The following is a 15,163-nucleotide window of genomic DNA, read 5'->3' as shown; positions in this document are numbered from 1 at the left end:
ATTGAAGGAGGAATTTACCAAGGGATCAACAAAGACTACTTAAAAGAAATAGTGTTCATTTTGGAGGTTGAAAATGGATGACAGTTACATAACCTACGTCATAAAAGGACGTTTTTTTGTGTGTCTAATCATTATTTTGAAATTGCTAGAAACTCCCAAGGATTACAGTAGTAACGCAATAATTAAAAAAAACTATTTATTCCTAATTTGCGTACTGTTGGAAATATTAAAAGTTTATGGATATTAGCTTCATGTCGTTCTTCAAGGACACGTTTATAGTAATCAATATATTTTTTTTCTATAGAAGGCATATTTCGATTATTGTAAAACATTAAATTCGTCTAAAACATCCAATCTAGGCAAAACAAAACTAAAAGATACCGGATAAATACAGAAAGCATGCGAAGTTTATTGCGTAAATAAAGAGGAATAAATAAAATAAAATAATTCATTTTGTGGTCATTCATCGTTATTGTGCACAAAAAAATCCATTTGATTTGCGTAACAGGCACACTACTTCAATATTTCACTGAAAGAAAAAAGTATGATTGCAGTTCAATATTATTTTCTTTTAAAGTATTAATTAAAGAAATGATGTAGCAATTATGTCAAAATCAGCAAGTTAAAATCAATCCTCAAACACCCCTCAATATTTTGTAAGGTTAATAAATACCATGCATAAATTAGAATAATTCAAACAACAGTGATTTCGCAAATATAAGCACTCGGCGATCGCAAAATTTAGTTTATGCTATAGTCTTACTCACTTTCAAGGACATTAAAACTTTTCCTTGAAATCTAATGGCAATAGAAAATTGAGACAAATAAAAAAATCCTGGCGTAATACTTGCACTTATTTAATACCAACATGAAAGGAATATATGATAGTAGTTTATTTTCTGGTATTTTTCAAGAATGTTACTTTTTATATTTCATTTAACTTTCATAATCAATTTTCTCAGACAACAACATAATATGATGTACACTTAAAGGAAATACATGGAAGTAGTATCTATTTTAAGGCATCAATAAAGTCGTACAAGCGGTTTTACAATCATTTGGCTATTTGTTCAGATCACTTGATAATATCAAAAATGAAGTGATGAGACGCACGTGTATATTCAATTATACACTGATTGTTTTCAAATAACTGTTCCATGTAGCTGTGATATGATTGAAAGATGATTTCTATAATTATATGAACAGGACACAGACATTTTTTAGATGTATTGAAAAACGATTTTTTGGAAGTAGTGTTAAAAAAATGTGTTTGTGATGTGCTTTTTAGAGATGACGAGTCAAACATATTACGTAACAAGCTTAAAAATGCCATGGCGTTATTGAATAATTACAAATAACCATTTGTCACAGTTAAATGAAAAAAAGATAATGCAGCAATAAACTAAAATGTAGAAATCTTAAAATCACGGAGTACATTGCTATATTGTCATTAAAGGCAACTATAAATAAATAAAAAAACTATGAAAAAAATATCCACGGAATTGATTTCGACTTTAGTTAAATACAAATCGACATGTGTGAAATACCCGCTGTCTATTGTCTATGTACAAAAGACTTAACGATTCGAAACATAGCTATATAAAAAGGAAACTCCTACATCTAAAGAATTATAGAAGTAGAATAGCTCTATCCACTGTTATAGACAAACACATATTCTTCTGATTGATTGTTTTTAACGTACTATGACATATGTTTCATGCATTTTATAACAAGAGCGTGAGACTTATCCAACAAACCCTGCTTTGTGCTTGTCCGATATATTCAAAGCGATTACCAAAGATCATTCCATCAAACAGGAGCAGGGAAATCAGCTACAGAGAAAATTGTTACGGACAGGCAGACGTACGGACAAGAAGATTTCAAGAAAAAAAAATCGTCAGGAATTATCATTTTATTATTACCTCCACAGTTTAATCCGTTTACAAATTCGTTTAATCGTTTAAAACGTGTGTTTTTGGTTTCTGAAGCAATCAAACATTTCCTCAGGTATGTGAATTAATTGTATTTCTAAGTCGACAAACATCAATAAAAATCTTTAAGTCTAAACGTTACTGAATCTAGAATATACAAAATAATTAAAAACAAAATGGTAAGAGTACAAGTCTTTCAGACGTTAAAATGATGTTCCCTGAAGCATATAACTTTGTTGGTGCGGTTTCACTCTTTGCAGTTGTTATCAGTACCAATGTACCGACGGAATAGGTTTTTGTTGTTGTTGTTTTTTTTTGTTTTCGTTTTTGTTTTTGTTTTTATTTTCGTTTTTGTTTTTGTTTTTATTTTTGTTTTTATTTTTGTTTTGTTTTTTTTGGTTTTGTTTTGTTTTGCTTATGAAACCAACATATTTACTTTCAAGAATGATTTATCGTTTAGAAACCGAACAATTCATTACATACGTGTAACACCAAACAAACGTAGTGGCATTGATGTAGTGTATAACGCATTGTCATTAATGTAGTGTCATGTTTTATGCCCTATAGATTAAACATTTGACAAAACAAAACAAAGCAAAAGAACAAAACCAGATATAATTAAAAAAAACAACTTTGAAATCTTAGAAAATAACGAATAAAGTCAAGTTGTCACCAAAGATAAATTCCGATTGCAAACTAAAATGACCTTAGCTGGTAAAATAAGTACACAAAAATAAAATTTCAAAACCATTAATTGACAATCTTACATATTGTATCAATTTCTAAAGTGTTTGGTTTTATCAGTATGAAAATCTTATTAGCATTATTTCTTTGTTGTAAAGACAGGTTTACAATAAAACATTGCAATTTTGATAAACTTGTTGAACAAAAAAGGAAGCTCTTAAGTTGAACGAGAAGGAAAACCCAGTGAGTTATGTTTTATCATTTTGATAAATATGACCAAAACTTGCTTGCTTGCCCTACCGGTGCACTTGGTCCATGCTCCTAGTTTTCAGTTTAGTCCGATTTGGTTACTTTGTGTGTATTATTTTAGTTACTATATGCTCTTTGTCGTGATTGTCTGTTTTCAATTTCTGGATTACATTCATCTGATTTCCGCTAGAATCTTGGTTTCCTTGATAACTCTTGCTCTCAAAGTGTTATTGAATACGTTTTGTAAATAAAACGACAATGAACCTTAAACAAATACATAATTACACTTTAGTATATCAATCTGAATAAGTGGTTAAAGGTAAAGAAATCAAATTTACTAATTTAACCAGCTGGCAAAATCAGTAATAACATTACTGATATTTATCACCATAATTTACAAATAATTACTGAGATATACATAAAATATTAACCACCTGTTGCCTGAGTTACTGTATTTAATTAGTGTCATTACAACCCGTGCCCTAAATTATTGATATACATAGTACTAAAAATTATTCATTTAAGCGCATTATTATGAGTTTGTTTATTCTACAGACTTGCACATAAAAATGATTGTAAAACAAAACGCAGACTCAGACAAAAATAATCATTAAAAAGTATCCTTGTCCACTGCAAGAGGGATGAGTCATGTGCATAGCTATTGTATATACATCTCAAGGAAATTGTTGGTTAAATTTAAACCTTCTATGACAAGTATATTATTGCTCATCTTAATTGCGATCTAGATTTGTTAAAAAATAAACTGTTTGAGAGTTGTTTGAGTGCTATCTATTTCATTCCTATACGCATATACAATCATTGTCAGGATCTTACAGCAGAAATTCTTTTCTTTATTATCGGCTATCTCTTGTGTTTTATTTTTTTTTTTTCAAAGATCGCTAGCACACAAAAAGCACGTTTAACACCCCAAGTTTTAAAAGAATTTCTCTAAAATAACCATTGATAATGAAATGGTTTAGCGTCGTGATAACGAGGAAACATTTTTTTTTCTTTTTGTGGGTTAATAAGATATAAAAATAATGAGTACTTAAGATAATGAACCAATACTAATCGAGTTTGTATGATTTAAGTACCAGTCTATATAAAATTCAGATAGTGCTTATGGTAAGGTGATTCATGCTGTTGAAAAATCCATGAATCAGACGATGCATTTTTGGTCTACACACGCTATTTATTTTAATGTAACGATAGTCCTTTCTGTCTTGACTAGTTGTATGATTTATAATGGTTTCTGAACAAGAAATAAAACTGAATTTTATTGTTTTTGGCATGCATCAAGTACCTTCTGTCTGATATTTATAAAGACTGTCACTTAAACATACCTACCAAGGTTTACTTAAGCATCATTAAAATGAAAAGTAATAACGTTCGAAGAAAACACTTTAAGTTCATGGCGAGTTCAAAATGTCAGCCTTACATTATATAAAATTGTAAGTTTCGAATATCAACTGTTAACATGCGACACTGAGTACAGACACTACAAAATACGATTTGAACAGGGGAAATAATGATCTGTTGACAAAGACAAAACATATAAATTAAAACGAATTGTTAAAGATGCAACAAACAGTGTAAAAACATTGACAAAATAGTCACAGAAGATTTACGTTAATAAGTGTTCCAAATTTTACTACTTGTATAATTATTAGCCAAATACATCGGTAAGGTATTTTTTTTGTCGAAAGCCCCCACCCTTTTATGCCATGCTTAAAAGACTGTAGAAGACACAATCATTACAAAGTTATAAATTCTCCCAAAACTACGAATAGTTAAGTACCAGTCCACATCAAATTCAGACACTACTAATGGTAAAGTGATACATGGTATAGAATAAAACCACCAAACAAACGATGTTTATGCAGTCTACATATGCTATGCTTTCACATAAAGATAATCATTTATGCATTCAGATCTGCACTTTTCAGAAAATCATACATTTATCTCCCACTAAAATCGACCACATCAAGTAATACGTGGGCTGAGATAAACCCTCCCCCCCCGTACACCCACACTCATCAACCAAAATATGATATTCAGCTACTCTTATTATACTCATTTACGATTCTTCTGGTCGCCAAAAAATAAACTGAAGCATTTTTTTGTATTTTATGGCTACTTTTTGTGCCTCATTGAGGCAAAGAAATAATTTTTTTGTCACGTTTAATTGATTCTTCGAAGAAAGGTACCAAGAAAGTTGCGGTAACACTTGGGGTTTGGGGGTAAAATGAAAACAAATGTACCCATATCACACGGAAAAATCTTTTAAATTGCCATACCTTTCCATATCATATGCACGAATCACTTCCTGTCTGATTTTTATACAGACTTCTACTTAAACATAAGTGGCATTAGTAACATCAACATGGTATACTTTGCCTTTTAAGTGAGTTTACCCTATTCCCTGACCTGGTTGCATTGGAGTAACTCCTCATTTCATTTGGGTGTGAACATGTTCACTAGTATTGAAAATTATACAAAGGTGGTGCAGCTTTAATCAATCATCATTTGGAAAATGTCATTCAACTTTCATCTCGATCTCAGATTATGAGGAACTCAAGGCGTTTTATTTTAAGTTTACATCCACGAAGTCCTTTTTCTGTAGCACCCGGACCTGCACGGGGCTGTTAAGTAAGAAAAACCCCGAATATAAATCGCTGTTGGAAGAGTGAGAAAACTGTCCATTAGATTTCTGCAATAGTCGATATTGCTGTTGTCGATGAATTCTGTGTTAATATTTTGAATTTTTATGCTGTCATTCCATTTATTATGAAATGCAGCAAATAATGTAATTCAATTTTGTAATACAATTCTGCTAATCTGAAAGCTCAATACACGTTATAATAAACATAAAATATTTACAATACTGGCGGTATTTGTCATTCAAAGCAAGTCAAATAATGAGACTTTATGTACTAAAGGGTTAAATATACATAATTATCATTTTGTAATTTAATATAGATAGAAGTTAATTTTGACAAAAGATGCGCAAGTTACTAAAGGCTGTTTCAGAAATAATAAATTCCGTATACAATGATGTTAACTACTAATAATTACAGTTTCCTTTATAAAATATCTCCAAAGAGGAGCCACATTGTTTCATGCTGGTTGTAAATATATATGCGTAACGCTGATATGATAGTTGTGATACAACTTTATAATTTTATTTAAATATTAATCTTTATTTTACCTCCCCGAAAAAGGAATAACTTATCAAAACCAATCAAGCTGCGCGGCTAGTTCTGAACATTATTTAGTCGCCATTTATGATAAGCTTAGCGCTGCTGCGAGCCTATTCTTTTGACATCCGGACCCGCACAGGACGTAATGATAATATATATCTGATAACTATTAAATGAAATTGAAAAGAATTAAAAAGAGATTTTTGATCTGGAAGTTCGAATCATCGAAGGTCATGTCCAAAGAAAGAAGAAGAAAATATATGACAGACAGACAGACGATCTTAAAATTTTTTGGAAACATACACACTGGTATGCATCTATCATATGGTTTTTTCCATCATTTCATTTACAAAGATAACGGGATTATTGAAAATGTTTTAGAGACAAAAACCTCACCGGGAGGAAAAAATGGCAGCTCCGGACCAATGGGATTTCAATGAACGACGGAAAAATCTTCTCAAAGTACTGCAGGTGGAAGCTGACCCCAAAGCAACATTATATAACAATTCTTCCCATGCGGGGATGAGAACTACGGAACATCATATGTCATGCAAAAAAGACAAAATGTGCCCTAGACCATTTTATATAGCCTAGCTGGCCGAGTGGTCTAGGGCGCTGGAGTTTGTGCAGGCGGTGTTGCCATAGATGTCACAGCAGTACAAGTTCGAGTCCCGCGGTGGGAACGACAAAAAAAATGCATCGCAAATTTGACAGTTCTAACATCGTTGGGAATTTTTCAGACCTTTCTATACGTTTATATATCTTCCCTGTATCAATTTGATCCGATGCAGTGTAGCAAATAGAGTCGTCACATTCTGAGACGTTGTATATATATATATATATATATATATATATATATATATATATATATATATATATATATATATATATAGTAATTATTTTTATGTAAAGATCATATGAGTGAGATAATATTAATATCAAAAATGTTATCCCCGATTTGACAACAATATTATAATTGCAAACTAGTAGGTAAATATTGTTGAATATGTTCATCTGAAATATTACTAGATATTATTGGTTTAGAAGTCATAACTTCGACCTCACCTTTACACCAAGGATAAATTTTGAAAGCAAAAGGGCTCTGGCTAGACATTTACACGGTGGGCAACTATGCAGCATGGTGCTTTTATTAAAATTATCTCCTACATAAAAGTATTTTTGCAATTTCATTTCTGCAATAAACAGTACAAAACGGGCCATCTTTATACAAAATAGTATTGTACACCAGAAAGGTATTCAAGCATAGTAAATGAGAAGTGATCATGTAACAATTTTAACATCATAAATAACAGAGCTAAAATAATGTGTATGTACCAAGTACGGATGAAGTCATTATGAGAGTGATTAATTCCATTAAGTCAACTGTCAATACGGCAACCACATTCGCAACCGGTTGCAAACTTCACCGCCTGCAAGATGCTATATTAATCATATTCGGTATGCGTTGTGTGCGTCACTTGTACAAACCTCTAGCATAGAAGCAATGGCAATATCTTTTATAGAATGACTATTATTTGCAAAAAATGATTTAATGATTTGTTTCGTTTTTAAACATAACAAAAATGTATTCTTGAAATTAGACAGCAGAACGCTTAATGTCGTAAAGAACAATCCCCATATGGTATATAGATAGATCATCCTTGATTAGGTTAAAAGGTCATTCTAATCAATTTATCAGCGGCTGCTCTAGTCGGCCTGTTGATAAATGATTTCAGGAAACAATTTAAGTCAATGATGATTACTAATGACCACAAAAAGTCATGTTTACGCACCGGAGAACGTATTTGTCGAAGAGAATATCTCAGTCTCACAGAGTTGTGTTACAAAAACTGCTAAATAGTCAAAGTTTAGAATAAGCAATTCAATACGCGTGTAAAATGTGCAAGATAAAAACATTGACCTTGGAAATAATTGAAAAGACAGGAAAGTCCAAACTATATGATAGATCTAGCGATCCTCGCTGATTGTGAGCGCAAAATATAAGTAACACTTAGTTGCCTGAACAAAATGATGCTTTGATATTTGATGAATTAAATTAATTGTGATTAACACTACGCAGACACTTTGAAAGATTAACAGACGTCGCTAACTACTTCGGCATACTAAATTTTACCTTCAAATGTTAAATTATGTCTGATAAAACCTACACAATATAGGTTAGAAGAAAGAGCTGTCCCTGGTACACTTTGTTTTCTTATGCTTAGTCAATCCCTTAATTGAACTTATATATCTTTTCTTCCTGCTCAATAACCTTGGAAACTCATCACAGAATCCTACTGGTAAACCCATCTACGCTCGCTAATCAATCATAGTGATATTAATCTATTTATTATTCTTCCCTAGTAGATTTGTCATAAATACTTTAGGGTGAAACCATGCAAGAGCGTTATGAAATAGAGGGGAAGAAATTCTCTTCTTTGAGGCCAATAGTTGAGGTTTTAAATGATAGAAGTTGAAAAGATGAGTAAATTAGTCTGGCTAAATGATTAATGTTTGATAAAGTAAGAGAAAAAGGGACTAAATTATTCAGGCTGGATCTTTGTACAGAAGGATTTATGACAGCAGAATCTAAATGAAAAACTTAAAGATGATAATAAAATGAATGATTTGAGAAGTTTATTAAACTGACCTTTAAACTTTATTTTCTCTATCATTTATTGTTTATATCTAGTTAAAACTTAAAAGAAGTGTCAGTTATGTCTCTAAGAAGCATGGGGATATACCGATTTTACGCCATTGCTAAATAAATCAGTAAGTTTGCTTCTAAACTCCTATTAGCATTTTTTTACCCCATCGCTAACTAATTTGCAATGGAAACAGTAACAATTCTGTTCACTCTTTTTGTCTAGCCGGTACACTTGGGTGAATGCCCTAAAGTTAGACATATTTATTCAATTTCCATGCAAAATGTAAATACGAAGTTTTTACAAATATAGGTAGCTTAAATTCAATCGATTTTTTGAAGTCACCATTAAGATATATTATTGCAGGGGGCGGCGAATTAGCGTTGTTCTTGACTTTGTCGTTGTAGTAATCAGTGTTCATATCTTTGCTGGCAGACTCGTGTTATTTTTTTTCTTTCTTTGGTTTATCGTCTAGCTAGAGTTATTAAGAGTTTGTCTTTTTAACGTTCCATCAACTGCTCTTATTCAATTATTAAATCTGATTTGTTCTTAAAACCAAGTACATTTCGTGCTCAGATATTCTTGTTTAAACAGTATTTACACCATCATGAGAACCGATTGTTCAGTGTGTCATAGTTTTCCTTTCCTCTTTCGTCTACCCTAGACTCGACTTTTTATGAATAACTCGGCGATTTTTTCTAGTCAAGGAGTGGTCACTTGTCCTACCGGTGCACCTGGTCCATACTCCTAGTTTTAAGTGGAATCCGAGTTGCTCATTTACTTTTTTTGACCTGTAGTATTATTTTGGTTATTTTATGTTCTTTGTTGTGTCTGTTATCCCTGTCGGGTCTTTGTCCCTGAATTGAATTATTTTGATATCTGTCAGAATCTTGGTTTCTTTGATTACTCTTAAATAGTTAGTATGACGTCAGCTTGACAGTATACCAAACTTTAGGAAAGACAAACACTAAACAAAACAAACAATAAATCTGTGAGTGATTGCTCATTACTGATGCCCCGCTTTTAGTCACGAAATAAGAATAATTAACTAAGTCCTCAGTAAACAGAAAGTTGTCATTTTTTTTTAGAAATTGATCACACTATATGGCATACATACAGGAATACTGTGTTCGAATTTCATGCCGCCGTGGTCAGTAGTTTATGAGATTGAAACGAAAATTTAAACTTTCAAAAAATAAAGTCAAAAATATATTAAGTCACCGTAAACAGTAAAATATTGTCAAATGTTATGAAAGTGAATCCATCCATATAGCATACCAACAGGAAGACTGTGTTCAATGTTCAAGCCTTTGAGATGAGTAGTTGCTGTAAAAACTGTTATGGGAAAAATGTTACGGAAACACGAACAAGGGTTAAACAGTACACCTTCCTCGCCTCGGATAGGGTTATAACTTTGCTATAAGGATACACTCATCTGCTGAATAAATACGCTGTACTTTATCTTTAAGATCTTATATAACTTATTATTTCTTTTTAAGAGTAATGGAAACAATAAGAAAAAGACTTCCATAAGGAAAATATTTTCATTATCAAGTATTATTTTTTGTTTCCATTGTATCCTGTACAAGAACAGTGCAAAATGATAGCTATCTTGAATACAATAGTTTTAAAAAAGAAATAAATTACAAATGTACTCGTGCAGTAATAGATAAAGTAACATTCATCGTGACAGGAATTGAATGTAAAAATCTATCGACATTATAATGAAATATTGATGACTGAAATAGGGAAAATGAACGGTTATTTCTATAAACGGTAAAAGCAATATGTTTGTTCTAATATCTATGCATGCTAAAGTCATTGTGGCTTGATTAAAAGATAAATTTGTGAGCAAAGCACATCAAACTTTGATAAAACTATCACATTTCTATTGAAAGAACACGTATGTTTTGACTTTATACTGATAGTTATTTTTTTTATTGATGCATTTTAAACCTACATTTCCTTGTGATAAGACCGTAACACAACTTCTTATTTTCCGTAATTATTGATAATCATAAAAAAATAGTTCATTGTAAAATATATGACTTGAGAGCCAGATAAAAAGGGGGCAATACAAGACAACCTCCTAAGTTAATCTGTTACGGTTTGCATCATCATTGCAGGCACATGCAATAGTATTTTTTTAATTATTTTGTTTGCAAACCCATGTGCATTCGAAAAAAAACCTTAACCGATATTTCATATTACAAAAATACTACTCATAGAAATAATGCAAAGTTCAGTATGCTATACACGTCTTACAATAAGTAACCTCTCATTAGTAGCTTTTAATAAACAAATACTCAAAAAGTTCAAGATTAATATATAAGTCATATACAAGAAGTACTCAAAACCACAAATATCGAAAAAAGAAGCCAAAGCTATCAACGGTAAAATCTACCAAAGTCTATCAAACAAATATACATGATTGTAGCTAACATGTTTAATACAATGAATGTGCCTGTGATTTCCGTTTGCTTTAAAAAGACTAAAATATGAGTAAGCAAACAATATAGAACCAAATATTGCACACATTGTCTCTGAAACAACCGTCTGAGCGTATGTTAACATAGTTTACTTTTATAGGACTTTTTCTAAGTCAGCAAAAAGTTTTAAACAGGACAGCAAAAGCTGCGCATGGCAAGATAACAAGGAACTTATCGTGAATTTAAATTGAATCGAAAAATGACTCTTTATTGATATGTGATATTTATGATTTAGACAAGAAATTTTTTATAATTGGTTTCATTACTGTGAAAAGGAAATATGATTTTAATTAACTTGCGTCAGAAATGAAAAAAAAATCATACTTGAAACGTTTTATATTATCAAGTTTAAAATTTTATAAATATTAATGGTCTGGTATTAACATATCATACACAACAAACGGGATGCATCACTTTGATTACTGAAGTCTCAATTCACGTATTATAGAGTTTTGGGGGGTCAAAATGCAGGAAAAAACTTCTTCAATACATATTGACTGAAACTCAATAATTGCATAATTACTAGAAATAATACTATTTAATTAGTAATGAAATCCACGTCAAAGATATATTAAATATCAAGGTTTGTAACAATTGTATAATCATCATAAAATCCAAAAAAAAAATAAAATAAAAAAATAATAATAACAATTTATCCTCTTGTCAGTATTCCAACATGGGTTTGTCACTGACAGAAATATAAATTTCAAGTTTTGACACGTAATATACATCAATAGCAAGTTCCTACTTGACTGCTTTATTATCATTTAGGCCTTATTCTATTTTCTATGAATATTTCAATCTTATGGTATGTTGGCTCGTCACTATGTCCAGAACTTTATTGCTGTCATACTATCATTTCATTCTTTAAGGTTACATTTGTTGTATAAACATCGTTCACAATTAATAACATTAGTTAAAACATATCTTAATAAGAAATGTTCTATTTCTGACCACAAAAATGAAAGCGGGAGGATATGCGCACTATAAAACATGGTTAAACCCACCATTTTCACTGCAAATTTTTATACCAATACGGATCTCTTGTTTTTATCTAAACTCTCTTTTTGCCTAGAGTTTGTCATTTGTATAAATGACTTTATTTTACTGTATACTGATTGACCATTGCCTAGAGTTTATGGTAATCGTGTTTTTTTCTTTTATAATTATAAAATTATTTCGATTTTTAAAGGACCATTTCCCTTATTCATCACGTATGATCATGTTGTCGGATATGTAATATTTATAGTTTTATTTGTACGAAAAGTGGAAAGCCAGGTTTACAGCAACTAAGGCTTTTATTGAGTGGAGTAACGACTGCAGAAGATCAAGACAAGTTTGGTGCCATTGATAAAATACGCACTTCATCAATTGACCAATTAGAATTTAGCAGAAAGGTTGATAAGGGAAGCAATGTTGTCTATTTTAATCATCAGTATTTCAATACAAATACAACTATTTAGCAGTTTCAGATCAGTTATATTTAAACACAATAAGTGAAACAGCTTATTCAAGTAACACGAAATTTAAAGACAGCTGCATATTTTCGCTATGTCAGGTTTTGGAATCATAAAAATAAAAGCTCGCCGAGTTAAAGTTCAGATAGTTTTCATATAATTTTCATTCGATTAAAACTGAAGTGGCGAAAATGAAGACCGCTATCGTGAAATTTGCACCCACAAATATTAAAAATATATAAATAATCGCGATATATTGTTTTTTTTAAGGCCTTACTGTTATTAAAGTTGGACAAAATATATTTTTATGCAGTTTGACATACCTTAGTTTCTACAGTCAAGGGATTGTCTTATTATGGTGCACAACGTAAAAGTCAATCGTGAATACGTTAAACTGCTTGAGTTTGTTTCACATTGATAATGGTTGCCTGGCTTTTCCTTTATAAGCAAAATTATTTTAAACAAAACTTTTATTACTATACTATTACTGTTACGGCTCTTTACAATACGAAACTACACACGTCTCTTTCGTCTACCCCGGACTTTTTATGAGTCACTCGGCGGGTGATTCTAGACGTCAAATCAGTCAATGGATTGTCTTGGTATGGTGCACAACGTAAAAAGTCAATCGTGCTCCCAGTTTTTAGTGAAGTCCGAGTAGCTCATTTAAATTTGTTACTTTGTATGTATTATTTTAGATACTTGATGTTCTTTGTTGTGTTTGTCTGTTTTCCTTGTCTGGTCTTTGTCCCTGGAATATATTCTTTTGATTTCCTCTAGAATCTTGGTATCCTTGATTACTCTTTATAAATTGTGAAAAATTTTATAATAAGTGTATTTCTTATCACCACATCGATACGCCAAGTCCAAAAATAAACAAGTATAGCTATTGAATTTGGCACTGTTTGAGTTGGGTTGTCCATGCATTCTTGTCTTTGTCATTCATACATTTTAATTTCATGATTATTACGAATGACAGTAATTTCCCTGAATTACATAATTTCCTCTTCTAATATCAATACTCCAAAAACTGAAGAAGCCAGAACCAATAAAGTTTCTAACACTAGTCATTTTCACAAAACATTATGCTAATGATACATTACAACTAGTGATATTTACTTTTTATTAAACCTCGTAGATTGTTCTATATATAAGATTACTTTTTCATTCAATTTGAAAGGTGGGGAAAGAAAACAAAAACACATTTTTTTCTATTTAAAATGTTATACAAAGGAATCGTGTCCTAAAACTTAGACAATCTTTTAATGAAAATAAAAAAAAAATATGGCAAGTGACCATCAAATTATACAAAAATACAGTGAGTAATAAAGTTAGCTTCGTCCCTTGGTCAAATGAAAATTCCCCGATGAAATATGATAAATTCCACACCACAAAAAGGGAGCTTTAAAAAGTTTTATCATTGCATGGGCATTTTTCAATTTATTTTTAACGGAAGTTTACTTTGTTGACTGTCCAGTAAACAAACCAAATAAGTTCATTGTATGATTGTCATTAAATCTGAGGAAGGCAAACTTTATTTAACTGAAGTTAACTATTTTACTCGCTGTAAAATAAAATCAAAGTAAAAACAAACTTTATCCTTCCTCGGTTTTAGACGAGTTCTGTCTTTTGTATAATCGTATTTGTATATTCCTAGGTACAATTCGTCACATCCTTCATCTGCTGGTTTTTTCTTGAACGAAAATCTAGAAACCCAGGATTTAAATGGTAATCTAAAGATTATAACCAAGGGCTAGTACATGTAACTAAACTGTATTTACAGTAAAAAAAATCAATGAAATAATCACAAACGAACGGTGCTTGAAATTCATACTATGAAAACATAATAATAAATGTTTGCAAAGGGACCTTCAACCCAGTATAAATTCCTGAGAACCGTTAATCTTAAGATAGGAACTAAATGGAACTAGAAATGGAGTTATTTTGCTGCGTTTATATGCTACTGATACTGTGCAAATTGAATACAAATCTTATAAGGACCAAATTATAAATTGTGAGGTTTATTCACTGCAAATGTTTCAAAATTTGATACTAACTCAGTAGAGAATTACCAAATGTTAAGTTGCTGTCTTTGTAAGGATCATGTAAAATCTGAAAAATGTGATACACCTCAAAAAAGGCTACATATCTTTATTTTTGTAATTACGTTGTTTTATGGGTCTATACTATGAAACGTGTAACATTCAACATTCAAATCTGCCTGCTCTTAGAGATAATCGATATTGATAATACAATAGATTCTATTGTATTTCAGCGCCATTTACAGAGTTATCTTCCTTAATATTGAAATCTACACTGCATTCTATATATTTTTACCACCTAAGAGCACGGGTTATATGAAAAACCACGTGTTTATTTCTGTTTACTATGACATTTCAAACAAAATATCAAAAAATAAAAATATGTAGGCTTTTCATCCATGAATCACATTTTGCATGTTCCTTATTTGGAGTGCTACTTAAATATCCTGTATTGTTGTTTCTGTAT

This window comes from Perna viridis, chromosome 10, assembly GCF_037379345.1.
Source record: "Perna viridis isolate PV_CMFRI_1.1 ecotype Kerala chromosome 10, ASM3737934v1, whole genome shotgun sequence".
NCBI lineage: Eukaryota > Metazoa > Mollusca > Bivalvia > Mytilida > Mytilidae > Perna > Perna viridis.
This window is presented reverse-complemented; position numbering follows the sequence as displayed.